The 26,972-nt window shown below is 41.8% G+C and overlaps 1 protein-coding gene across 4 annotated transcripts in view; it reads left to right on the forward strand.

Moving 5' to 3' along the window:
- Positions 1–26,972, forward strand: part of PLXNA1 (plexin A1) — a 305,584-nt gene that overhangs the window by 108,748 nt on the left and 169,864 nt on the right. The window lies entirely within an intron of this gene.

A 26,972-nucleotide genomic window follows, 5' to 3' on the forward strand; every position in this document is an offset into this window, starting at 1 on the left:
ATCGGCCGCATACCTATTCTAGAATACCCGATGCGTTCGAATCGGGCCACCATCTAGTTTGTCTAATATATATATAATATATAGTGCCTACAAGTAGTATTCAACCCCCTGCAGATTTAGCTGGTTGACACATGCGGAATTAACTTGGCATTGTGACATTTGTACTGTAGATCAGCCTGGAAGTGGGAAATGCACTGCAGCAAATTTTTTTTTTTTTTTTTAAACGTAAAAAGTTAATTCAGAGTGTCATTTATTATTCAACCCCTCAAACCACAAGAATTCTGTTTGGTCCCCCTAAAGTATTAAGAAGTAGTTCAGGCACCAAGAATAATGAGCTTCACATGTGTGGATTAAAGATCTCTTTTGCCAGCCTTTTCTGACTATTTAAGATCCTCCCCAAACTTGTGAACAGCACTCAGACATGGTCAACATGGGAAAGACAAAGGAGCATTCCAAGGCCATCAGAGACAAGATCGTGGAGGGTCACAAGGCTGGCAAGGGGTACAAAACCCTTTCCAAGGTGTTGGGCCTACCTGTCTCCACTGTTGGGAGCATCATCCGTAAGTGGAAGGCTTATGGAACTACTGTTAGCCTTCCACGGCCAGGACAGCCTTTGAAAGTGTCCTCCCGTGCCGAGGCCAGGCTTGTCCGAAGAGTCAAGGCTAACCCAAGGACAACAAGGAAGGAGCTCCGGGAAGATCTCATGGCAGTGGGGACATTGGTTTCAGTCAATACCATAAGTAACGTACTCCACCGCAATGGTCTCCGTTCCAGACGAGCCCGTAAGGTACCTTTACTTTCAAAGCGTCATGTCAAGGCTCGTCTACAGTTTGCTCATGATCACTTGGAGGACTCTGAGACAGACTGGTTCAAGGTTCTATGGTCTGATGAGACCAAGATCGAGATCTTTGGTGCCAACCACACACGTGACGTTTGGAGACTAGATGGCACTGCATACGACCCCAAGAATACCATCCCTACAGTCAAGCATGGTGGTGGCAGCATCATGCTGTGGGGCTGTTTCTCTGCCAAGGGGCCTGGCCATCTGGTCCGCATCCATGGGAAGATGGATAGCATGGCCTACCTGGAGATTTTGGCCAAGAACCTCCGCTCCTCCATCAAGGATCTTAAGATGGGTCGTAATTTCATCTTCCAACAAGACAACGACCCAAAGCACACAGCCAAGAAAACCAAGGCCTGGTTCAATAGGGAAAAAGTCAAGGTGTTGGAGTGGCCTAGTCAGTCTCCTGACCTTAACCCAATTGAAAACTTGTGGAAGGAGCTCAAGATTAAAGTCCACATGAGACACCCAAAGAACCTAGATAACTTGGAGAAGATCTGCATGGAGGAGTGGGCCAAGATAACTCCACAGACCTGTGCCGGCCTGATCAGGTCTTATAAAAGACGATTATTAGCTGTAATTGCAAACAAGGGTTATTCCACAAAATATTAAACATAGGGGTTGTATAATAATTGACCCACACTTTTATGTTTAAAATGTAATAAAATTCAACTGAGCAACATAACTTTTTGGTTTGTAAGATTTATGCTTCTGTTCATAAAACCTACTCTCGTTTGCAGTTTGAAGGCTCTAACTTATTTGCATCTTATCAAACCAGCTAAATCTGCAGGGGGTTGAATACTACTTGTAGGCACTGTATATGGTCCGTGATACAAATCAGTTAAACGTAAAGAAAAAAAAAATTTGATCTAAAAATGCATCAAATTGGTAAAAAAAAATAAAGAATATAGAAAATATCAAAAAAGATGTACTGTATATCATAAGATATAGAATCATATAAAAATATATCTAAAATTGATATTAAACTTATATAAAAGATCAAGCTAAAAAGAAAATAGAAAATTCGCTATGGAATGTGTATAAAATGGGTATAAATCTATAAAAAGTGTATATCCATAGAAGAAATATAGAATATATATATATACACATATATATAAAATATGAGTAAAAATATAAATCTTGTATAAGATGTATCCATCAAACTAAAAAAATAATAGAAAAATGGATACAGAATGTATGTATATCAATAAAACAGATATAAAACTGGTATGATAGGATTTTTTTTTTTTTAAGCTAAAAGAAAAAAATTAGTAAAAAGGATAGAAAACAAATGAATAAAAAAAAAAATCTAATTAAAAACCCTAGTAGGAATAATTGTATTTTCAGTAGGTGACCGCCGGTGCTGTTTCTTCCGTGATTTTACGCTTCCGTACGCATGGTGGTGACCAATCCTCGGCTCGTGTATGTAGCGTCATTCGGCGGTCATACTGGCTGGCACATTTAGTCCTGTGCTTGACCCAAGAGCTTGCTATCTAATTTGTTGCCCGCTGTAATGCATTTTTTTATAACCCAGAATACTAGAGAAGTGAATCGATTTGCCGCTTGTAGACACGATGGCAGAAAACGGAGCGGAAAACCAGTTGTTTTAATCTAATTTCCAGACAAACAATAGTCCAGGGACCATGCTAAATTCCTGAAACTGATGAAATTTAATGAGGTGATTTGTGTATGGCAGAGCGTTCTGCAGAGCGGAGTCGGCGTGCCAGTACCCTGCTGCGGGATTAGAGGAAAGCCCCTATCACCTGCTCACCTCACTACACCGCTGCCCGCCAGACCCGTTCCCCGCCAGACCCGCTCCCCAGGATGCGTAAGCCTCTGCCTGGTGGATGCTGACGGACAGCTGGACCGAGGAAGCAGGTTGTCAGGGAAACCTCATCGTTAGCGGAGACAGCGGCGGCATCTAATGCGGGCAATGTGTCTGCTCTCCAGCTCGGCCTCCTCTTCTCCAAAGCCTTAGGTTTCCTAATGCTCTAAATTAGCAAGCACTTCAGGAAGCTTAATGTGATTTATCAAAAAAAGAGAGAAATGCATGAATGACGACCCCTGGAGGAAAAGGCAAGTCTAGCCCTTATGTTTTACAGGCTGGATGGGCTTGGAAAAGAATAAAAGCCTTTAAAAGGGCCCAGAATTAGAAATCATGGCTGCTATTTTCTAAAAACAGCGCCACACCGGTCCACAGGTTGTGTGCAGTATTACAACGCAGCCCCATTCAATTCAATTATTGCACGGTTAATGACCATACACAACCCATAGATAAGGGCTGCGCTGGTTTTTGGAAGGAAGCGCTATGTTTTTATTATCCTTGACAGTCCCTTTAAGAGTAGAGAATGTTAAAGGGAAATGATGTAAAAATGAATTTTTGAGATGTCATAGGAAAGACATCTTTGATTTCCAGGATGAAGGGACTTTATGGAGCCGGAAGCCCCTTTGACACTGCAGAGATTTGACGTGTGACTCTGTGCAAGTTACCACTAGGGGGAGCACATAGGTTATTATAATAGAACCATATACATCAAGCTCCCCCTAGTGGTGGCAGCAGGGAGACAGAGTTTTATCATTGACTCCATCTGACTTTGGGGAGGATTTGGAGCTCTGTAAAGGAAAAACCAATCCCCTACCGGTATGAAGATATTTGATGGGATTGATCAACACATAATGTTAGAATCATGTCCTTATATAAAGAGGTTTTCATCATTTTAGTTATGCATCTTTAGAAAACAAATGTTTTTTTTCCCTTTTTTTTTTTCTGAAGGCAAGCAAATCTTTTTTGCTCCCCCTCCCCCCTTCCTGCTATATATGCAGATTAAATGAGGTTTGCCGCTATGGCAGGAGCATTACTATATGAAAATGAGGGTTACACACTTTCTATATAAACACTTATGATAGGATGTCAGACGGAATGGGATTATGATTGATGATGGATTTAGTACGTCCCGGGTAATTGAAGTGCTGGGTAGTTGTACGACGCGTTTCACTCCATTCTTCCCATCCAGCAGTAAAGCTTAAGCCCCATATTAACAGCAGCTTTGCTAATAGCTCCTGTGTGTGCCGAGTTTTGTTGGTTGAGCTCGGTGTAAGCTCTTAAGTGCGAGGAGTTCGCTGCGAGCGGAGGGTTTAGCAGATGTGCCGGACAATTCCTTAATTATTCATGCGGCAGAGTTTTAACAGCTTTGCACTATGTCGCTGGAGTTTTGCGTTTCGCAACTTTTTTTTCTCTCCCTCCCTATTACATTTAACTGCCTGTTTTCAGCACAGAAACGCGAGGTAAGCAGAAGACCACGCCGGATCAACCAATTAGAGGACTCCTCTGTATAGGCAATGGCCTTGTAGTAGCAGAAGTTATATTGGCTGTCTCCATACGAAATACTTGCCAGCTTTCCCCGACCGTCCCATGAATCATTGAAGAACCCACCCGACTTTTTTCATTTCTGTGCTACCAAGCCCTGACGTTGGGGTGTGGGACATGAATGGGGGCATAGCCTGGCGGAAAGGGGAGTAGTCATGCAACGATATATCGGGGGTACGCAATTCCCCATGTTCCTGCATAACAACGCCTGTCACTGTGGATGTCACTTTTACGATTTTGCTGAGAAATCGCTACAAGTATGTTGAAATAGCATCATTTCTTGACATACCCTAAGAAAACTCGCATGAGTTGCATTCTGGCCGCAATACTCTTTTGATACCTTTATTTGTATCATAATTCTGCTGGTTGCTCTTGGAAACAGACTACAGTTTAGCTCCACTGTCGTCAGACATGAGACCTAGTCGCTTAAATCTAACTGGACATCTGAGCTTCCACAATGTTCCTCTCTGTGGTCACAGGAAACTTTAACGGAAAAGAAAGTTACTTAACTCAACATGCAGATTTTTTTCTGATGAAGCTTGCAATTTGCCTTTTAAGAGTTGAAGTTGTCCCTTTTAATAAAAAAATTGTGCACTTGTATAATAGATCGTATTCAACATCCGCCCCTTTAAGTTGATTTCATCATTCCCATCTCCTGTTTGCCTGAACGGCGGTCTTCTCTGTACATGTGTTCCCGGCAGGTTTGGTTGGGAGGTTGGCGTGCCCGCTTGTGCTACATAGTAACGCTCCTCTAAAGAAACTTCCTCGGGGACCTATTATCACCATTACGAGTTTAAAAGGCCAGCGAGGTCTCGGGATATTCCTGCAGGGTTTACGGCATGTGCACAAGGTGCTGATGAATTTTTTGGTGGATTTCCAGCTAAGTAACTTTAAAGTGTGGCTCTAAATGAAGCCCCAGGACACCAGAACTACCGCCAACACGAGCGAGCAAACCGCTGCGGCAGCCCAGGAATAAAGATTCACTCCACACGAGCGAACCGCTGCATCACCCCAGGAATGAATATTCACTCCACACGAGCGAACCGCTGCATCACCCCAGGAATGAATATTCACTCACACGAGCGAACCGCTGCATCACCCCAGGAATGAATATTACTCGCACGCTCGCCCTTTTAATAAAGAGCTGCAGAAATGTTTTTGAATTTTTTTTTTTTTTTTTTTTTTACTATAGATTTCTCTCTCCCAGAGCAAATATTCTTCCTACTTTTTTTGTTTTCCCCCCATCGGTGCAGCAGCATTCTCATTTAGCCGGAGGAGTAAGACTCCATCAGCCCCGAGCGCGGTCCTGACTGTAATGCTGAGCTGGTGAAAACACGACTAGTCCTCGGTCCGGCACTCGGCCTTCCATCTGTCAGATTATTGATCCACTTATAAGCGATATTTCACATTTTTAAAAGGCCAGCTTTATTAAAATCTACAGGGGCAATTGATGTATGACCGCGATTAAAACGGTGGTGACAGTGATTTTTATTTATTTATTTTTAAATGAGATTTTTTTTCGAGATGCAGAATCTCCATAAAGCGGACGTTCCGCTAAATGAGTAACTCTGTTCCCCTGTAAATGGCAATTCTGGAGCAACGTTTCTTAGAGCTCGGTGTACTGATGTCCCTCTGGTGGTATTACTACAAATTTATGAATAAATTGACAACTGGGTGTTACTAGTTGGGGGCGTGTCTCTGCACACTTCGATTCTGTCCAATCGGTGCCTACACTGCCTGACTGTACAGGGACAAACCCGATTTAACAAAGGGAATGGAAGCACCAAGTTGTCCATTTATTAGTTTTCTAGGAGGAACAACGGTATAAAAGTTTACTCCAAAATGTTATTTGAATGGGTTTTTGAAAGCACACAAATTGGGGGAGATGACGTTTCCCCTTTAATTGTGCACTGCCTTCCCTCTGTGCTTTCTATATCAGTTCATTGCACTTGATGAATAGAACTCTAGATGTGCAGTGAAAACTGACACAAGAAGAGATTGGGGAGCGGAGTGAAAACGCCAAAGTATTCATTAATGGTTGCAATTAGTGGTTGTCAGTTGCAGAGGTCAGATTACTTGGCAAAGTCCCCCCACCTTTCTATGATATTGCAGTGAATGGAGCTGTGCTGCAATACCACAGGCAGCCTGAGGACAGGTGGGGCGCTGGTACTAGTCCTGCAATGTTAAAATCTGTATTAGAATGCCTCGTATTAATCTCTATTAGTTTGGTTCTGTAAATCATGGCGGTCTCATATGTGTCTATCCAAGCCCCCAATATTTAATTTTTCCATTAGGCTGTTTACCCAGGCTGATACGTTAAACCAACAGCGGCGCGGGCATCCGTCTCTGGATTCGTAGTTTCTTGGTAGGAAGAAATTCAGAGAGAGACGACGTTCTTGGAAAACAGGCTGCGATTTCCTCCCTCTATCCTGTGGCCTCATCTGCCAATGCACTCGAGGGTTTAATTAGGGGAAGAGAGATATGCCAGGCAGACCCAGTATGGAGCGATCTGGCGCCCGCACACTTGGCACACGTGCAATTATCATTTTCAGTCAACAAAAAAACAACTGTTTACATTTGTAAAATTGGGGGCAGTGGGGGGGGATTATTCCCAGGTTCGCTGCCGAAGCCAGGTGGGATAGGTTCCCTTTAAATATGGGTAGAGGTAGGATCGTTCTCAGAGGGATATGTGGTGGATTTGGCGCTGCCACCAGCGCGCTTTTGGCAATGACTAGGTTAAAGATTTGGATTGATTGAGTTAAATTCCCATTTGTCAGCTGTCATAGAGCGTATTGATATTGTGCTTCCAGATTCCGGCTGGCTAATGAGGGATCTAAATATATGGGAGCGATGCAGGGGCCGCAGAGGATGATGAGGGAGGGCTGCAATATCCTGCTGGGTAATGGATATTAAGAAATCATACAGCACAAGCAGTTATACCTAGGGGTCAGCATGAGCCCAATTCCACTCAAAACGTCAACATTCAGGGGGGTGACTGTAGTAAACCCCCCACCTCCTGATTCCAGGGGTCCTGAAAGCTGAGTTTATAATGGTTCTATACCCGTCTGTGAATTGTCCTTTGAAGTGAATGGAGCCGACCTTCAATACCACCAGCAGCCTGTGGACAGGTGTGGCGCTATTACACCTGTAAATTCATTTAGAGGCTTCCTGGTCTCTGTATTTGATTTCCTATTCACTGTGTGGATAATTGTCAGAGCAGTGTTGTAGGACCCCCACAGATCCAACAGACTTGTGTCCCCCGTTCTCCCCAGCTGGTACTCGTGAACAGGAAAAAGTTAAATGGTGTGGCAGGTCAGGCATGCGTCTTACTAGGCTGTTGGTAGTCCTCAGGGCTTCGCCGGGCTGTCCTTGGGGCCACGCTGTTGGTAGTCTCGGGGGCCGCGCCGGGCTGTCCTCGGGGCCTCACTGGGCTGTCCTTGGGGCCACGCTGTTGGTAGTCTCGGGGGCCGCGCCGGGCTGTCCTCGGGGCCTCACTGGGCTGTCCTTGGGGCCACGCTGTTAGTAGTCTCGGGGGCCGCGCCGGGCTGTCCTCGGGGCCTCACTGGGCTGTCCTTGGGGCCACGCTGTTGGTAGTCTCGGGGGCCTCACTGGGCTGTCCTTGGGGCCACGCTGTTGGTAGTCTCGGGGGCCGCACTGGGCTGTCCTTGGGGCCACGCTGTTGGTAGTCTCGGGGGCCGCGCCGGGCTGTCCTCGGGGCCTCACTGGGCTGTCCTTGGGGCCACGCTGTTGGTAGTCTCGGGGGCCGCGCCGGGCTGTCCTCGGGGCCTCACTGGGCTGTCCTTGGGGCTACGCTGTTGGTAGTCTCGGGGGCCGCGCCGGGCTGTCCTCGGGGCCATAGGCTTAGAATGGAACAATCAGGCACATGCATGCACAGCTGCTCCATTCAACTTTTCCTGCCACAGAAAGCAGGGAGATCCCATCTGACCATTATCATCCATGCAGTGGATAGGTGAACATTTATGGAGCATAGAAAAATTGTATTTATTTTTCATTTAATCACCCATCCCCTTCATGAATGATTATTGGCATATTGGTGTGGAGCCCCCACAAATAAGCAGACTTGTGCCCTCTGATTAATGCTGCTTCTCTCTGCCAGGAGAAGGTATATAGTGCACATTGTCGTACATGCTCGCAGCCGTTCCATTCTCGGTCTACAGCGCTGAAGATGCCCGGCGCAGCGACAGGATCTGCTATCTTCTTCAGTTCCATAGGCTTTGGGTACAGCGTCAGGACACATGCACGAACAGCCGCCCCATACAACTCCTCCTGGCTCTGGTCTTGTAATCAGGGCAAAATGATTGACAAGTCACCTGTTCTGGCAATAAGGATGGACCCGCACAGATGTAACAATAATCATCGGAGTGGGGACACATTCTACGGGATGTTAATGCTCTGATTTCTTGCCCTTACGTTAATCCTTGGCCTTTACTGCAAATAAGTAGCATATCTGCTGCTCACCCACAGCACAAATCAGAGTGTCAGCCTCATATTTCCTCCCATATAGTGTCTGATTGCAAGTTGTAAAGTGTGAACCTACGCCAGCAGTGTCCCACAGCTAAACTGAGCATGATCTCTGTCAAGCTGAATGATGGAATTCTGCCTGCACACTGCGGCCACTAGAGGGAGCTTGTTGTATACGGATGTATACAGCTCCCTCTGTCTCCAGGGAGTAAGGGCCCATGATCTTTCTTGCCTATGGTCCCTACTTTTACCACCATTTCTCTTCTTGTACTGATGATATCTTGTGTAATTAAATGCCTACTTGCTGTTGTAGACAATTAATTAGCAGCCCGCGCCGTGCAGTGTATTACCAACGCACTTCACGTCTCTTGGCTGCAGCCATATATCTAGAACACAGAACCTTTCTCCGGGCTCTTCTGTTGGGACCCGTCTCCCATTTATCATTTCTCTTTTGTGGCTGTAAGCTCAGCACCTGTCTGCGAGGCGCGGGCCTGGCAGTGCCTCCCGCAGCAGAGGTTTATCAGCTGTGCTTACATCCAGGATTGTATTTCATTCCTAAAACCTTCACTTTCCATCCTCGGCGCTGTTAATAGCGGTGTCAGCACATGCAGCTCTTCCGGGCATCAACCTGTCTCCGCAGCACGATTAAAGTGCTGGCGAGACGTTAGTGACAGACGCTGCAATTAGAGCTTTGTGTGTATACCTTTATATGCTGGATATTTGGTTCTGAAAAAATATTACTGCCCTTTAATTTAATGTTTAAGAGGGTGTTTATTTTTGGAGACAATACTTGTGTTTGCCTATTGGTTACCACCAACTCATCCTGACCTGATTTAAAGACCCCAAAGGCAACCGAACACTCCAGGATTGGCTGACAGTTCAATGTGTATGGGGCCTCCTGACAACCCATGACAGATGATGTCAGGGGAGAGAGAAGGATCTGCCTGTCGGGAGCGCGCACAAGGGGCCCTGTCGGGAGCGCGCACAAGGGGCCTGGCAGCCACTCTTTTTTATAGAAAATCCTGAGCAGCGTTTTTTAAATACTTTTTTTTTTTTTTTTTAACAATACTTTTTATTAATTTGTAACATCTGTAATTATACAATAAAATTATGTACATTTAGATTACAAACCCTCAGATTTAGTTTCTCATCTTCCATTTTCAGATTGAAAGGATCACCGCAGAGTAAACACAAGAAAAAAAACAAAACGCTATAATTTCCCAACTGCCCTCTCTCTACCTAGAAATGCAGGTTATACTGTTTTAATTCCAGTGTTCACTTCTGTCCTATCGGTCTCTTAACCAATGTAACCCCTCGGATGTTGCAAGTCCTTACTTAATCTCTATACAAGGTTCTGTCGGCCTGTATCTCTCCCCCCTTTTCCCTCAATTATTTTTAACTTCCCCAATGTTCGACCCAAGTCTTCCAGTAAATACCAACTGGTCTGGTCAAAGGGTTTCATGATTTTATGAAGTTCCTCCTTTGTATAATATTTGAGTAAAAAGCCTTTCCATTTTATCATAAGTGATTTTACACTTCTTTCTTTATCACGTTCTGCTTCCATCCTCTCTAAATGGAAATTGAAAATTAAAAAATAAAGATTATACTTACCTTCTGATGGCCGCCGGTGTTTTCTCCGCTGCATCCGGTCTGTTGTACGGCTCGCGATGGTCTAAAAGGACCTTTCATGATGTCATTTAGTCATGTGAAAGGTCCTTTTAGACCATCGCGAGCCGTACAACAGACCAGACGCAGCGGAGAAAACACAGGCGGCCATCGGAAGGTAAGTATTATCTTTATTTTTTTTACCATTTTTATTCTTTTTTTTTTTTCTTAACTATGAACTTGGTCACACTGTTGAGCGAGGGCAATGGCCCTTCACGGTTGACCAAGTGAGTGTCAAATTATTATGTTATAAGGTTGATTGCAATCCAATAGAAAACCAGACGGAGGCAAAGCTCTGTATGGGGGGATTCAAGAATCTCTCTAACCCCGTTTATTTCTACTTAGCATTTTATATTGTTTTGAGTTTATCAATAGCCAATCACCTACAGCCATACTACAGGCTTGAACCAATGTTAGTACAATTATTACGGAAATACACATGCATGCCGGTTGCATGGATTTATATAGTGTGACCAAGTTGTCAAGCACTTTCCAAGTGATGCCAAAAGCGCTTGATAACCCGCATGCAGAAATGCATGCGAAAACGCTTGACAAACGCTTCTGCCTGGCAGGAAAAGCGCATGTAAAATCCGCATGCGTTTTTCCTGCCAGGGAGATGCGGAAAAAATCTGCAGCATTTCTGCATCGTGGGCACTTGGCCTAAAGCTGCGGGGTTTTTTACTTTTTTTTTTTTTTCCAGGCTCTTCATAGAAGCAGATGAACAAAAAAAGCACCAGTACATGCAGCGTCTTTACACCTCGTGGGGCAGGAGCTTTCATGAACTCAACATCCATGTTAAATGCAGCAGATCTTCTGTGGTATACAACGCAGCGTTTACACTATGTGGGAACATGGCCTTATAGTTCTTACACGTAATTAGAAGTTGCTAACAATGTTTCATGGTGGAGCGTCTGGAACGTATCGGTCAATGATTCTGAAGCCGTGATCAACAGCGCTCGTATCTTGTCACGCACACGCATTTCGCTTATGGATTCCTTGCTTATTGCTTAACGATCTGAAACGCAATGGATCATTGATCAATTTTTAAATCCAATCCGTGCGTTACTGATGTATCAGATCTGATTTTGTCCAACTCCTTGGAATAACGATGGTAAAGATTATACTGAAAAACCAAAATTCATGACCATTGGGGCTCACTTTTATGCTGCCTAGTGCCAGATTAGCCCCTGCTATATTTTATATATATTTGAACCTATATTTTGGGTATTTGTTATATAAAGGCACAGGCACCATTAATTGCAGAGCGTTTTTCGTCCCCTGTCCATCAACCCCACGCGTTTTACACATGAGCTGTCGCTGCATTAAAAGGAAGCAAAGCTGTTTGGATTATTTTGCATCTTCTCATGTGTCTTCAAGCTGTTCTAAATGGGAAGGTGATCCTCCCTGTCGTCGTACGCTTGGCTTGTCCCCGCATCGCTCGCCTGCCCTGTACTTTTCACAGTGTGAGTAGGATGTGTGGACCAGGTCTCCTGTTTTCCAAGAAGATGTAAGAGGAAGAAGGAGGTCATGCTGACTGTGATGTCGGGTCATACACACTGCAATTATCTCCTTCCCTGGACAAGCAAGCGCTGGCAATAATTGCTCCTTGTAGGCTCCTTCCCGCATGCAGATTGCGTTCCGCATGGTTACGTCGCGCAATTGCTCAGTTCCAGTCTCTGCCATTCTCTAGCAGCAAATCCATCTGACTTTTATGTTTTTCAGACCTACAAAAAAATAAAAAAATGGCGAGAGATTGTTGTCCCCACCGCCCCCTTCTGCTGAACACCAGCTTTGTAGAGTCCGGTTGACGTTATGACTCTCTATTCCTATAATCGTCGCGTGTTAAGAAACCTTTTAAGGTTACGCAATTTAGCTCTTTTGTGTCTGCGTTGGCTACAGCCGCATCCTCCCCTTTTGTCTTGGGGTAATTTGTATCTAGTCTCCAGCCACGCTGATTACAGCCAGCAATCTCCCCATGTGTACGTGTCTGTGTGATTGTGCTCATTGTGAAGGCGCAGCTGTGTGCCCCATAGGGGACCTCGCCAAATAATAGGGTTATACGTGAAGCGCGGTTATTACTTGCATCTTATGTTCAGATTCTAAATGAGCCGTGGGCTTGGTAAACCTGACTGTATAATGGCTAAATGCCGCAGGTTTGATCCAATATCCACTTAGGCACTTCTGAGAATTTTCCTTCGATGAGGACGGTGGAGGAATCGCACTAATATTGGACAAGGAAAAAATATCAACTAATACATTGTTCTAAGATCTAATCAGCTGACTTTACTTTCTGGGAAAAGGGAATGGTGGTAGGATCAGAAATACCAGGGTTACTTTGCCCTGAATACCGCTGTGACAAAGGCCCTTTATAAAACATGTCGTAATCTCATAAAATCCCCTTGTTATCATGAGGTGTTTTTATTGGATGCTCTTATAATGTTTGTATTATGTACTTAAAATTCCAGACACAATTGATAATAACATTCCTAAACTACATACTGTAAAAATCGAAAACTTTACATTCTATCATCAATTGTACAAGAATATAACTACTATAATACTGCTCCTTATGTACAAGAATATAACTACTATAATACTGCCCCCTATGTACAAGAATATAACTACTATAATACTGCCCCCTATGTACAAGAATATAACTACTATAATACTGCTTCTTATGTACAAGAATATAACTACTATAATACTGCTCCTTATGTACAAGAATATAACTACTATAATACTGCTCCTATGTACAAGAATATAACTACTATAATACTGCTCCTAGGTTCAAGAATATAACTACTATAATACTGCTCCTATGTACAAGAATATAACTACTATAATACTGCCCCTATGTACAAGAATATAATTACTATAATACTGCCCCCTATGTACAAGAATATAACTACTATAATACTGTCCCCTATGTACAAGAATATAATTACTATAATACTGCCCACTATGTACAAGAATATAACTACTATAATACTGCTCCTATGTACCAGAATATAACTACTATAATACTGCTCCTATGTACAAGAATATAACTACTATAATACTGCCCCCTATGTACAAGAATATAACTACTATAATACTGCTCCTATGTACAAGAATATAACTACTATAATGCTGCTCCTATGTACAAGAATATAACTACTATAATACTGTCCCCTATGTACAAGAATATAATTACTATAATACTGTCCCCTATGTACAAGAATATAATTACTATAATACTGCCTACTATGTACAAGAATATAACTACTATAATACTGCTCCTATGTACCAGAATATAACTACTATAATACTGCCCCTATGTACAAGAATATAACTACTATAATACTGCCCCTATGTACCAGAATATAACTACTATAATACTGCCCCTATGTACCAGAATATAACTACTATAATACTGCCCCCTATGTACAACAATATAACTACTATAATACTGCCTCTATGTACAAGAATATAACTACTATAATACTGCTCCTATGTACAAGAATATAACTACTATAATACTGCCTCTATGTACAAGAATATAACTACTATAATACTGCTCCTATGTACAAGAATATAACTACTATAATACTGCTCCCTGTGTACAAGAATATAACTACTATAATACTGCTCCTATGTACAAGAATATAACTACTATAATACTGCCCCTATGTACAAGAATATAACTACTATAATACTGCCCCCTATGTACAAGAATATAACTACTATAATACTGCTCCCTATGCACAAGAATATAACTACTATAATACTGCCCCCTATGTACAAGAATATAACTACTATAATACTGCCCCTATGTACAAGACTATAACTACTATAATACTGCTTCTATGTACAAGAATATAACTACTATAATACTGCCCCCTATGTACAAGAATATAACTACTATAATACTGCCCCCTATGTACAAGAATATAACTACTATAATACTGCCTCTATGTACAAGAATATAACTACTATAATACTGCTCCCTATGTACAAGAATATAACTACTATAATACTGCCTCTATGTACAAGAATATAACTGCTATAATACTGCTCCTATGTACAAGAATATAACTACTATAATACTACCCCCTATATACAAGAATATAACTACTATAATACTGCCTCTATGTACAAGAATATAACTGCTATAATACTGCTCCTATGTACAAGAATTTAACTACTATAATACTGCCCCCTATGTACAAGAATATAACTACTATAATACTGCTCCTATGTACAAGAATATAACTACTATAATACTGCCTCTATGTACAAGAATATAACTACTATAATACTGCTCCTATGTACAAGAATATAACTACTATAATACTGCTCCTATGTACAAGAATATAACTACTATAATACTGCCCCCTATGTACAAGAATATAACTACTATAATACTGCCTCTATGTACAAGAATATAACTACTATAATACTACCCCCTATGTACAAGAATATAACTACTATAATACTGCCTCTATGTACAAGAATATAACTGCTATAATACTGCTCCTATGTACAAGAATATAACTACTATAATACTACCCCCTATGTACAAGAATATAACTACTATAATACTGCCTCTATGTACAAGAATATAACTACTATAATACTGCTCCTATATACAAGAATATAACTACTATAATACTGCCTCTATGTACAAGAATATATCTACTATAATACTGCCCCTATGTACAAGAATATAACTACTATAATACTGCCCCCTATGTACAAGAATATAACTACTATAATACTGCTCCTATATACAAGAATATAACTACTATAATACTGCCTCTATGTACAAGAATATAACTACTATAATACTGACCCTATGTACAAGAATATAACTACTATAATACTGCCCCCTATGTACAAGAATATAACTACTATAATACTGCTCCTATGTACAAGAATATAACTACTATAATACTGCCACCTATGTACAAGAATATATCTACTATAATACTGCCCCTGAGTATCTTAGTCTTACCTTGGTGTCTTTCATCATTTTCGCTGTCACTTACTTTGCTGGTTGACAGTAATTGTATCGCACCTTATAACTCATGTTTTTTTTCTCAACTTTCGCGACTCGAGGAGTTTCCGATCAATTAAACAGAGTTTAACTTTTTGAAAGGCTGCAACTTGTTTTTGAAAAGTGTGATCTTGTTATCTTAAAGCGTCTGTCCGTAATTACGATGTGACGGTAACTTTCGGCCCCCGCGTCCTCCAGGTAATTAAAGCGAACGAAGTAACACATCAGAACTCTTCAAAGTCTCGCTTGAAACCTTTGGGCCAGTCTCCGAGCCGCCTGGTGGATCAGTTTCCATGGCACCTGTTTAGGCCTAAGAGACGAAGAAACTTGCCTACTGTTCAGCTGAAAAATTAAAATAATTGAGCGAGCTAACAAGAAAAGGGAAAACACAGAGCAAAGTTGAGATTTTGGCAGCGAGAGAGCAACATTTGGAAATATTTCGCTGTTAAATTTGTTATGAAGTTTTTGAGGTTGTAAAAAGTGTCCAGGGACCAGGATCAAGCCAAAAGGGAAAGCGGCCAAATTTCAGCTAAATATGTTGCTGTGAACAAAAATCGCAGTCAATTAATTTATAAAGCTGCACGCTTAATCTGCGGCCTGATGGCGGAGACTTTGGGCTTCCAGCTAGCGTGTAAATATTTTCTGTAGTACGGAGACTGGAAAGCAGAAGGTGGGAGGTGGAACGTGATTGATGGCCCCCGCTGGATGGGTTGGGTTCCCAAAATTTCCTAATCTGATAAGTGACATAGATGACATTGATATCAAAGGGTAATTGACAACATTTGACTATCAGCGAGTTAGCCTCGATCATAATGATTGGGACCGACTAACAGGAATTGAGTCTCATCCTTAATAGATCCAAAGTGCCCAGTTGCGACCGCTTCTCCATTTGTTTTCTATAGGATTGCCGGATAAAGATGAGCACTATGAATTGAGCGGAGGTCCATCCATGCTAATCAAGACCCCCTTCTCAGGATCACTGATGGACGCTGAGTGATCAATACATTAGCCTCCTATCAAAACAAAATCTGTAAGAAACAAATAAGAATAGCAAAAGAGTAGACAGAGAGACTAATTGCCAAAGAAAGTAAAACGAATCCCAAACTGTTCTTTAACTATATAAATAGTAAAAGGATTAAAACTGATGGAGTTGGCCCATTGAAAAATAACCTGGGTAAAATCATAGAGGGCGATGAGGGTAAAGCAAACCTACTCAATAGCTTCTTCTCCACTGTTTTCACAAAAGAAAACAATTTATCGGAGGAAATGCAGAGTGATAAAGTAAACCCTCCGCTAAATATCACCCACCTAACCCAGGAGGAAGTTCAGAAACGCCTAAATAATATCAAAATAGACAAGTCACCAGGCCCAGATGGCATACACCCCCGGGTACTAAAAGAATTAAGTAATGTGATAGACAGCCCGCTGTATCTTATATTCAAGCACTCTTTATGGACAGGGATTGTCCCACTAGACTGGCGCCAAGCAAATGTGGTACCAATATTCAAAAAGGGGTCTAAAAGTGACCCTGGGAACTATAGACCAGTCAGCTTAACGTCTGTTGTGGGTAAATTGTTTGAAGGATTTCTTAGAGATGCTATTGTAGAATATCTTAATGATAATAACTGTCTAACTCCATATCAACATGGATTCATGAGGGATCGCTCCTGATGGCCTTCTACGAGGAGGTGAGCTCACAGCTGGACCGGGGAGAGTCAGTGGATGTTGTAGACCTTGACTTCTCCAAAGCGTTTGATACCGTGCCACACAAAAGGTTGGTATATAAAATGAGAATGCTTGGTCTGGGGGATAATGTGTGCAAGTGGGTAAATAGCTGGCTGAGTGATAGAAAGCAGAGGGTGGTTATCAATGGAGTAAGCTCAGGGGGTGTCAGGGTTACTAGCGGGGTGCCTCAAGGGTCTGTCTTGGGCCCTATATTATTTAATATATTTATTAATGATCTAGTGGAAGGGTTGCATAGTAAAATAGCAATATTTGCAGATGATACTAAACTTTGTAAAGTAGTTAATACAGATGAGGATAGGGCAAGCTACAGGAGGATTTAGATAAATTGGGGAGTTGGGCCAAAAAATGGCAAATGGGGTTCAATGCCGATAAATGTAAGGTCATGCACATGGGAAAGAAAAACAGCAGTCACCCATACATATTAAATGGGAAACCGTTGGGGAAATCTGACATGGAGAAGGACCTGGGCGTCTTGGTTAATAGCAAATTAAATTGGAGTGCCCAGTGTCAGGCAGCAGCTGCGAAGGCAAATAGAGTCATGGCATGCATCAGAAGAGGAATAGGGGCATATGATGAGAACATTGTTCTTCCTCTGTATAAAGCGTTGGTAAGGCCGCACTTAGAATATTGTGCACAGTTCTGGGCTCCGGTGCTCAGGAAAGACATATTGGAGCTAGAGAGGGTACAAAGGAGGGCGACTAAGGTAATAAAGGGAATGGAGGGACTAGAATACCCAGAGAGGTTGTCAAAATTAGGCCTATTTACATTGGAAAAGAGAAGGCTTAGGTGAGACCTCATAAACATGTATAAATACATCAGGGGGCAGTACAGAGATCTCTCCCATGACCTGTTTATACCAAGGATGGTGACAAAGACGAGGGGGCACACTATGCGTCTGGAGGAAAGGAGGTTCCTGCACCAGCATAGAAGGGGATTCTTTACGGTCAGAGCCGAGAGACTCTGGAACTCTCTGGGAGAGGAAGTGGTGATGTCCAACTCACTTAACGAGTTCAAGAGAGGCCTGGACGCCTTTCTTGAGAACAATAAAATTACATCTTATGCTTAGTTAATTAATCCAGGGATTTAATCTGACTGCCAGATTGGTGTCGGGAAGTGAATTTTTCCTCAATGATGTAAATTGGCCTATACCGCATGTTTTTTTGTTGCCTTCCCCTGGATCAACGCTGCGGAATAGCTGCAGTGCACAAGAAATAGGCTGAACTGGATGGACGATTGTCTTTTTTCGGCCTTATAAACTATGAAACTATGAAACTATCCCATGGATACAGGATAACTTTTGATTTTGGGAATACCACTTTAGTAACTTGTCTCATTAAAGGGTTATTCTCTGAGGGATTCTGTTTGGACACCGACCAATCTCGAGAACGGCACTTATTTGCCCTCCTTTGAATGGAGCAAGCGACACCGCTTCATTCCTGTTCTATGGGACTGTCTTACATAGCAGATTACAGCGCTTAGGTGTTAATCATCCAAGTTTGGGAAAACCCTTTAGGACAACCCCTGTCCGTATGGATATCACATACAGGGACCCCTTTTATGAACCTGAACGGGAAGAATCACTATGTATGAGCAGTTCCCTTTCTGGCTGGCCGGCGCTGACATTTGTATTACAAGGACAACCCTTTTTCTGAATTCCTGCCATGTAATACTACTTTTCTCCTGGAGCGTAAATGTCTAGATTTCAGTAATCTCTACTTTTTTTCCTGGGGATGTAAAGAGCATGATTCGCTGGTATCTGGTAAAAGACCCCTTTTGTAAGAGTTTTTTTGTGATGGGACACTCCCTTTAAGGCATGGGATATGCAGAAACTTTTGGTCGTGCAGAAGTCACGGGTAAGGGCCAGGTGCAAATGACCGTAGATTGTCTCATCCAAGAGATTTGGGCCGATTTATGCAAATGACACTGTGGTCCAACTCTGATCCGAATGTCAGCATAGATGGATCCAATTCTCTTGGATGAGAAGATGGAGAAAAAAATTCTCCATATTCTCCATTCTGTAAGTTCATGGAAAATGGACTGCACTCAGATGAAAACCGAGTGCAGTCCGATGGTTTCCACGCACTCATTAACTTGCATGGCTGATTGCGATCATTCGAATGTCAGATCAAACTCGGGCAAGCAGCAATTTTTTTCCTCGGACAGACTCTGCCCATGGAAAAAAAAATCTGACTTGTCACGGCTCCATAAACTAATCCTGACCCGAGTACGATCCAATTTTTTGTCGAATCGCATTAGGACCAAAAATACACTCATTCTCATCTGCCCTATGATTGGGCAGCCTCAATATTTCCATTCGTCCTCCATAGGGAAGCATTGAGGTGTGCCCCCCCATATTAGTGTGATCAAAACTTATATAAAACTTGTTAAGGAATGAGGCTGATTTTGTCCAACTTTTGCTCCTCCTTCCATGATTAGTGACTCCAGCTCCGCTGCCTTGTCTGTTGGCGTCTGAGGAAGTCTGATATCCACCTCCTCCTGCCTCATTATATACCTCATTATTTAACTTTTTTTTAATCTTTCGAACTGTAAAAACTTTTCCATTTGGAAAATCAGGAAGCGTTGCCGCTTTCCTCGCGTTCTCTCGTCATTCTAGAGCGTTCTCTCCGTATTTATCATGCACTCGCCAAGAACAGTCAGTGTGCCTGTGAGTAATCATCGCAAAACCTAAAAACAATCCTTTCCCCTTCTGTCTGCTGTTGGCAAGCTTCACGGGCCCCGCTGCCAGCTCCACGCTCGCTCCACGCCCTCCAAAATGGGGACTTGCGCTCCCCAGCGATTTCCTCGTCTGTGATAAAACGCATTCACCATCTGTACTTCAGGTTTTCATTCTTAAATGGATATTGTGAAACCCATTTAACTGAGTAACTGGGACATTAAAACAATTGTAAAGGCAATGCACACCTCCCCGCTGACTGCAGGCTGCCTTCCATCGGATTCCTGCTCCCCGGTACATAAGTGGAGCTCGAAAGTACAAACCGGCTCCTTTAGAAACTCATTCGGCTGCCGTCTTCCCCCCACTAAGCTTATAAAATTACATTCTCTGATGCGTTTAATCTGCTCATGAATTTATTTGCTTAAAATGTGGAATTCGTCTGCAGCCCTTGTCTCTCTCGGCTGCCGCTAAGCCCGGGAACAATTTATAATTGAACTTTTATATTCGTGTTATATTTTGGCATTTAAAGCGCCAACGTTCTTAAAGGCACCTGAACCCAATGTTTATCACGTGACTTGTTGTAATCCATTATTCCCTGTTATCAGTTACTAAAGCTTATAGGGGTATTCCATGGCATAAGTTAAAACCTCTAGATTGGAGCAGATCTGACCTCTGAGATCCCCACTGATTACCAGAATAATGGGAAATCTGGCCCTTGTGTGACCGGAGTGCCAATTGTTTTGTATCTACAATTCAGATTTCTTTTTTTTTTTTTTTTTGGTACTGTATTTTTGTAATATTTGTTTTTGGTTTATAAGGGGATACTATTATATATATTTTTTATATTTAATTTTTTTCCGTCACTATTTATTTATTTTTGGTACTTTTATTTAATTTCCTGTAAGATTTCATTTTAACTTTTTTTTTTATTTTAATATGATTTTATTTTGTATTGTTTAGACTGGGTACATATATGTAACATTTTTTTTTATTTTTTTTTATTTTTTTTAATTTTTTTTACCTTTCCTCCGTTTTTTGTTTTTTTTTGTGGGGGTATGTGGGTGCATTTTTTTTTTTTTTTTTTTTTTTTTTATCGTTTTTTTTTTTACTTTTTTTTTTTCTGTATCCTTTTTTATTTTTTTGTATTATTTCTTCATTATTTATTATTTTATGTTTGTTTCTATTCTCCAATCTTTTCCATACTGCTTTTAATTTTTTTTCTGGTTGCCATTGGAAACTGTCAGCAGTCATATTTGGTAATAAAATTAAAGTTATAAAAGTTTTTTCCACTTGTGGATTTTCACACTGTCCGTTCGCTACGTACGTCAGGAAAGTTCTCGGCGTATACACTGAATGTATTAAAAGGCCCCCATTTACCCAACATAAACCACCTGCATGTGAATGAAACATATATGTGGCGCACTTTAGTGCCGTCTTCCAGGTTGGCATTATTCTGCAATAGTTGATTAATATGGAGGGCATTTCCAGTTTATTGGGCAGAAAGCATGGCATTAGTCCTCTGCCTGCGGAGGGAGAGATCTCAGATCTGGGTCACGGCCCGGGGCATTGTCCTATAAGTTTATCTTGCGGAGCGGCTGAAGACGAGATTCCACCCAAGAATCCATATGGTAAAAACAGCTGATCTGGAGATTGTGCGGAGCAGCTGTGGCCGAACCATCTGAATGTCCACTGTACACGCAAACCCTGCTGTAAATAATCAGCCGAGACGACTGTGCCCCACGATGCTCGGCCGCCATACAATGCTTCCTCTTTATCAGGCCCATGTGACGTCCAGAGGGGATTATTCAGTGCCGTGTTAACCCCTGAGACCACAAGGAAATGAGTGCCAGACAAAAGTTTAACAAGTAATCAAAACGGCCCATGCTAAATCTTGGAACCCCTCAGACCCCCCAATATACACAGATTTTGTTTATTAAAGGGCCGGTAGCTTTAAGCTGCGTAGTTCATACTGGTGCAGCAGCAAGAGGAGCCGCTGTTCTGTGTCATTGATACGGTGGGATTTTAGACCCCTGTTTATCCTCAGTCCAATTATTTTCAAATAGGAATGCGTTGTTTCGCAATATGGGATCTAATGGGCCAATCATGCTTAGAAATGATATGCAAATCAGGCCGGGAGTGCACTAGGGGTGGGTCAGTGAACTTAAATGAAGCCGTCCTATTGCACTGGCACGCCTCCGCTGCACTTCCAGCCTGATTAACACTGGGGCATCCAATCTCTATAAAAAAGGGATCATTTTTATTGGTGCTGACAGGTTCCCTTTAAGAGGACTGGTAAGCTGGGTGACAACCCTGACAGGACATATAATGTTGGCATGCTGGTTCTCAGCCAGCGTTTCCAAAAATGACCAGACTTTGAGAAATTGGGCCAATCCCTTAAATTTCCTGTAGAAAGTTCTCTTGTAGGTGATGAATGCGGGAGCGCTTCTGAGTGATCCCGTACACCGTTTATCTGCTGCTCCGTCCATTCACCTCGGCCGTTCTCGGCTTTTCTTTCCAGCGATATATATATATATCTTTTTTACCGCCGTAACGGAGGTGCCTTTGTCTTACTGTTTTTTTCCTCCTGTGCGAGCTCTTCCATTTAAGACTCAAAATGAGCCCTAGAGGAGTCATAACACAAGAATTACAGCATTACACGGGCGTCTTTATGTGTTTTTTAAACCTGGTCTCCTAATTATAAATAATGGCGGCGGTATGAATTGTAGGGATGATGTACTGAAGTCCCGCATGGTTTTAACCTTGCTGTGGTAATTAGGCCTCGTTTAGGCAGTGACATGGATTTTCTGAATGTTCTTGGGAAGGGAGAAGATCGGAAAAAAACGGGAAATAAGGATTGTAAGGATATGGGAACTTTTTTTTAAGTATTCAACTTTTTGAATGAGAATTAAAAAAAAATCTGTTGCTGTTTGGATGATGGTGGCAATTATTTTAATATTATAATTAGATTTGTACAGCCGGCTGATAATGGCTCTATCTTGGGATCTCTCAGTTGCTTCGGTGATCATCCATGACGTGTCCTGAGGCCCAACGTTGGGCAGGTGCCTCCATGGCTCGTGGGGATGTCAGATCATAGACTGAACGTCTTCTGTCCACATCCGGATCCTCGGCTTTTTAGCACTGGTCCTCTGAAGTGGCACGGCATGAGATATTGCGGTTTACCAAAATGTTTCATAGCGCTCCTTGCTTGGCATCAAGGCCTCTTCTTTCTGGGAATCGGTTGGGCCTTCAGCTTATTGACACCACCCAATATTATCCTATGACAGATCTCCGCTGTGATCCTGCGGAACAGATGATGCAGAATTCTGGTAATCGATGGTCACTTTCTTGCCAAAGAGAACAGTATGTACTTTGCTGTGTCTTCGTAAAGTCAAGGTTAAATAGTTGGAGACTTTTTTATTTTTGTTTGTTTTGCATTTTTCATTTTGCTTTTTTCTCTTTTCACTTTAACCCAAAGTTGACTACAAAAAACCCCCCAGAAAGGCTGCCATTTTCCCCAGGAAAGTTTTTGGCAGAGAAGTCCTAAACACACACCGGGCCCCCATTTACTGACTGGGGCCAAGAAAGTGCCCTTTTGGCCTGTTGTTGGATGCTATACATCGTGTACCTTTTTCCAGCACGCACCTTGGATGCATCTATTGGATTCCTCCTGGCATATACCTGCGACGTACTGCAATTGCAATATGAACGGACACTTGGCTCCTCACTGAATTTTTCTAAAAACTGCAAAATCGGCCAACCACATTGCTCTGTTTGTGGGGGAAGGGGCACTGAAAGGATAAGTTCAGTCATCACTGGTAACCCCCTCGAAATGAGAAATTATGGTCATGATTAGGAACTGTAGAACGCAAATAATGAGCACATTTTTTATGTCCCACGATGCATCACTTCAGGTAAAATTTTTGATTTTGAAACTTTTCTGCCCTGAGAGGAGCTTCGTAGTCACTTGACTTTGCACCACTTTATAAAATGGGAAGGGGCAGAGTCTGTTATATATTTTTTTTTATCTGGAGTTTTCTTTTAAGATCACCCATTTTCTTGAAACTAAGACCAAATCAAATTATCGGGGACCACGTGAATATGTCAGATGTGGCCTGAAATACTTCTAATCTGGAGTGAGATCTGTACATTTTTATTTAATAAATCAGTAGTACACATGAACATATGGAACATTGTGATCTATCTTATCAGATAAGTAGTCTTCTGTCTTCTTTTGGGCTGATCTTTCACTCAGTTCATTGGTAAAAGGTATAAAATTCGTATTCGGTGACGTCAGAATTCCACCATTACTGAGCTAGGAGATGTCTGATGCTTTTAAAATTTTATGGAGACGGAGGAGCTAGAAATTGACAAACATTTTGCTGAAACGGAAGTTTTAAAGTTACAGTTCTGCTTAAAACTCTCTAAGCACCAACTTTCATCTCCTATCTCCGTAATGGGAAAATCTGTGTTCACTGAAGACAGATTATACTCGCGAATTGAGACTATTGAGAAAGCAAGATCAATCCAGGAGGAGAAAGAAGCTGATTTCACTAATAAAATGTTACAAGGTTTCCCATTTTCATGTGTAGGAAAAAAAAACAACCCATAGGGCAGTATGGATATTCATTGAGAAGAAGCATTCGTCTCGCTCTTAATGAGTTGTCCTGTGACCCCCACCAGTTTAGACTATGCACAGTGAGAATTTGAGGTCCTTGAAACCATCTAAACATTCAGATAAATATTAGCCGAGAAGCAGGATGATGACGATGGTCTTCACCCGTCTCCACGTCCAACTTCGTTTCCTGTAAATTCTTAACATTTTTTTTTTTTGTTCGCAGTCCAAAGTTTGTCACGTTGGAAGTCCAGAGCGTTCTCCGCGACCAACATGTGGCAAACGATAATGAAAGTTTTAATTACTCGGCCAGATGAGCGGTGTAATAAGTATCTGTTACACGCGACTCTAAACCAATTGACGGCCACAAGCGGCTCTTGATGTGTGTGTTTTGGAGACGCGGGACTCGCTGGGAAGAGGCTTTTTGTGGTAGAATACAATGAGGTTACATCTGGTACACGATATTATTGTTGCATTTAGCTGCGAGAACTTCCCGTGTTCCGTTCATGGTTTCTGCTCTGGAAGAAAAGCCGGTGACAAGATTGAGAAGTTACTTCCGGAATACAGAATCCGGACAGGAGGAAAATGATCTGCTCTGAATTTTTTCTATTCTTGTGCAAAAGTGTATTGAATCTAAGTAATTTTTGTGGGGTCTTCTCGAAATTGTCCTGTAGATGAGAGATTTGATTGTAAGCAGTGTCTATCCAAAAGGGGAAGATGAATGTCTCGTGCTACCATCGGAAACCAATAGACTGACCATGATCATTGATGTAGAATTTTCATTAGAACCTAACAATGTTAGTGGGATCTGTTGATAATCCAAGTTTTTTCATGATGGTGGACTGTCTTCCAAAGACTGTTATTCTTTGGATGAGGTCAGAGGAAAGTCAGAAAACCTTCATGGTTGGTCCTTCTGACCTAAATCTGTTGGCTTGACCAACATTTATCTTTGTCTAATTTTTAATATGTACATTCATCCATTACAAACAGGACAAAGATGGATGCAAGAGGAAACCAAAGTATCCTTTTGTAGTTTTTTTTTCTCTCCTTTTATACTGGTTCCATTACAAAGGGTAAAGTGAATAAAGCCTAAGGTGGTTAAGGGTATTCCGACTTTCCATCCACGGTCAATTTTGTTAGATTAGGTAAATGTTTATTTCCAGTCAGCACTAAGGACACAGGCTCATTTGGCAAATTCAGTTACCTACGAGAGATATATTTGAGAATTTCACCAGCTTGTCCCCTTTTTTCTCCTTGGAATTAATCTCTATTTGGGAGGGCATTTTATGAAGGTATTTTAAGATGTTAATTAATCTTCTAGACGGGGGTCAGCCTCATATTTGTAAAAATTCATCCCATGATCTAAATTGGAGGCAGCTATTTCTTGATCTCGCGTGTTCTTCTGCCACCACTGTAACGACCTGGAAATTCCCTCATGTATTTCCTTCATCATTCCTGCATTTCTAATTCTCCATACTCTTTAATTTATTCCATTCTACATATATGCAAATATTCAGCGGATAAATATATAGAATCCGCTGATGTCTCCGAAGCTTAACGTCTCCTCCAATTCGGCACAGCCGCTGAGGGAACCTATATCTGGTCATTAAATGCTGTGTATCTGAAGTCTTGTTCTATGCAAGGGTCTCCAAGAGCGGAGGAGAATCAATATCCTCATTAAGTTAGAAAAGGTAGGCCAGTAGGCCACAAGGGACTGTGGTGGCTTGTAACCGAGTTAAGGCTGTCGTCTAAAATGAATCTCGTGAAGGAACTTTCTTCTGGAAAACGAGCTGCGTTCTTCCTCCTTGAGGGATTTAATTTGGGACTTGAGCCTTGAGTCAGCGAATAAATAAAATGACCATATTAATAAGACAAACTCACAACTTCATGTTTTTTTTCTGCAAATTGAGACCTCTGTTCTGTGTACAGAAGAGGAGAATGGAGGCGAATATTTGTCGAACGCTGGTCACTACTTCTCCTGGCCATGAATTTAACTTTTTTTTTTTTTTTACTGTAATTATTGATTCGTTTTTTTTTTTTTTTTTTTTCAAATTTCCTCTTATTTTCTACTGTTATTTTAGTTTTTTTTTTTTTATATACCCATAACTGATGCGCTCCAACAAAAGTGAAGCACCTCTAGGACCCTCCGGTAATCCAAGATAATTGTAGTCCAGGAGGCCTAGAATCACTGCAAAATTCTCAGCAATATTTTCTCACATACTTCAGAATTGGTTAGTGACCCCTTACTTCTCATCTCTTCCTCTGGAAGCTTTCAAGCCGCACAGCAATAAATTTCAGATCACTGCACAAGCAAAAAGGTGATCCTACCAAGAGCAAAGTGAAGAGGCCTTCTTTTTTGAGGTTAATGTGGTGTGATGATTGATGGCCGTCATGGGAAGTACCCAAAAGAAGGAGCTCTACAGACTCTTGAATGAAGATAAGAGGATGTTTTTAAGGATAACATAAAAGGTCTTTAGGGAATGAAACATAATCAGATTTGTCCAGACAACTTGCATGCGTTACTTAAATTCTACTGTAATACTTCCCCCT

This window comes from Phyllobates terribilis, unplaced genomic scaffold (assembly GCF_046119375.1).
Source record: "Phyllobates terribilis strain yellow unplaced genomic scaffold, ASM4611937v1 Scaffold_8__6_contigs__length_399053987, whole genome shotgun sequence".
Lineage (NCBI taxonomy): Eukaryota > Metazoa > Chordata > Amphibia > Anura > Dendrobatidae > Phyllobates > Phyllobates terribilis.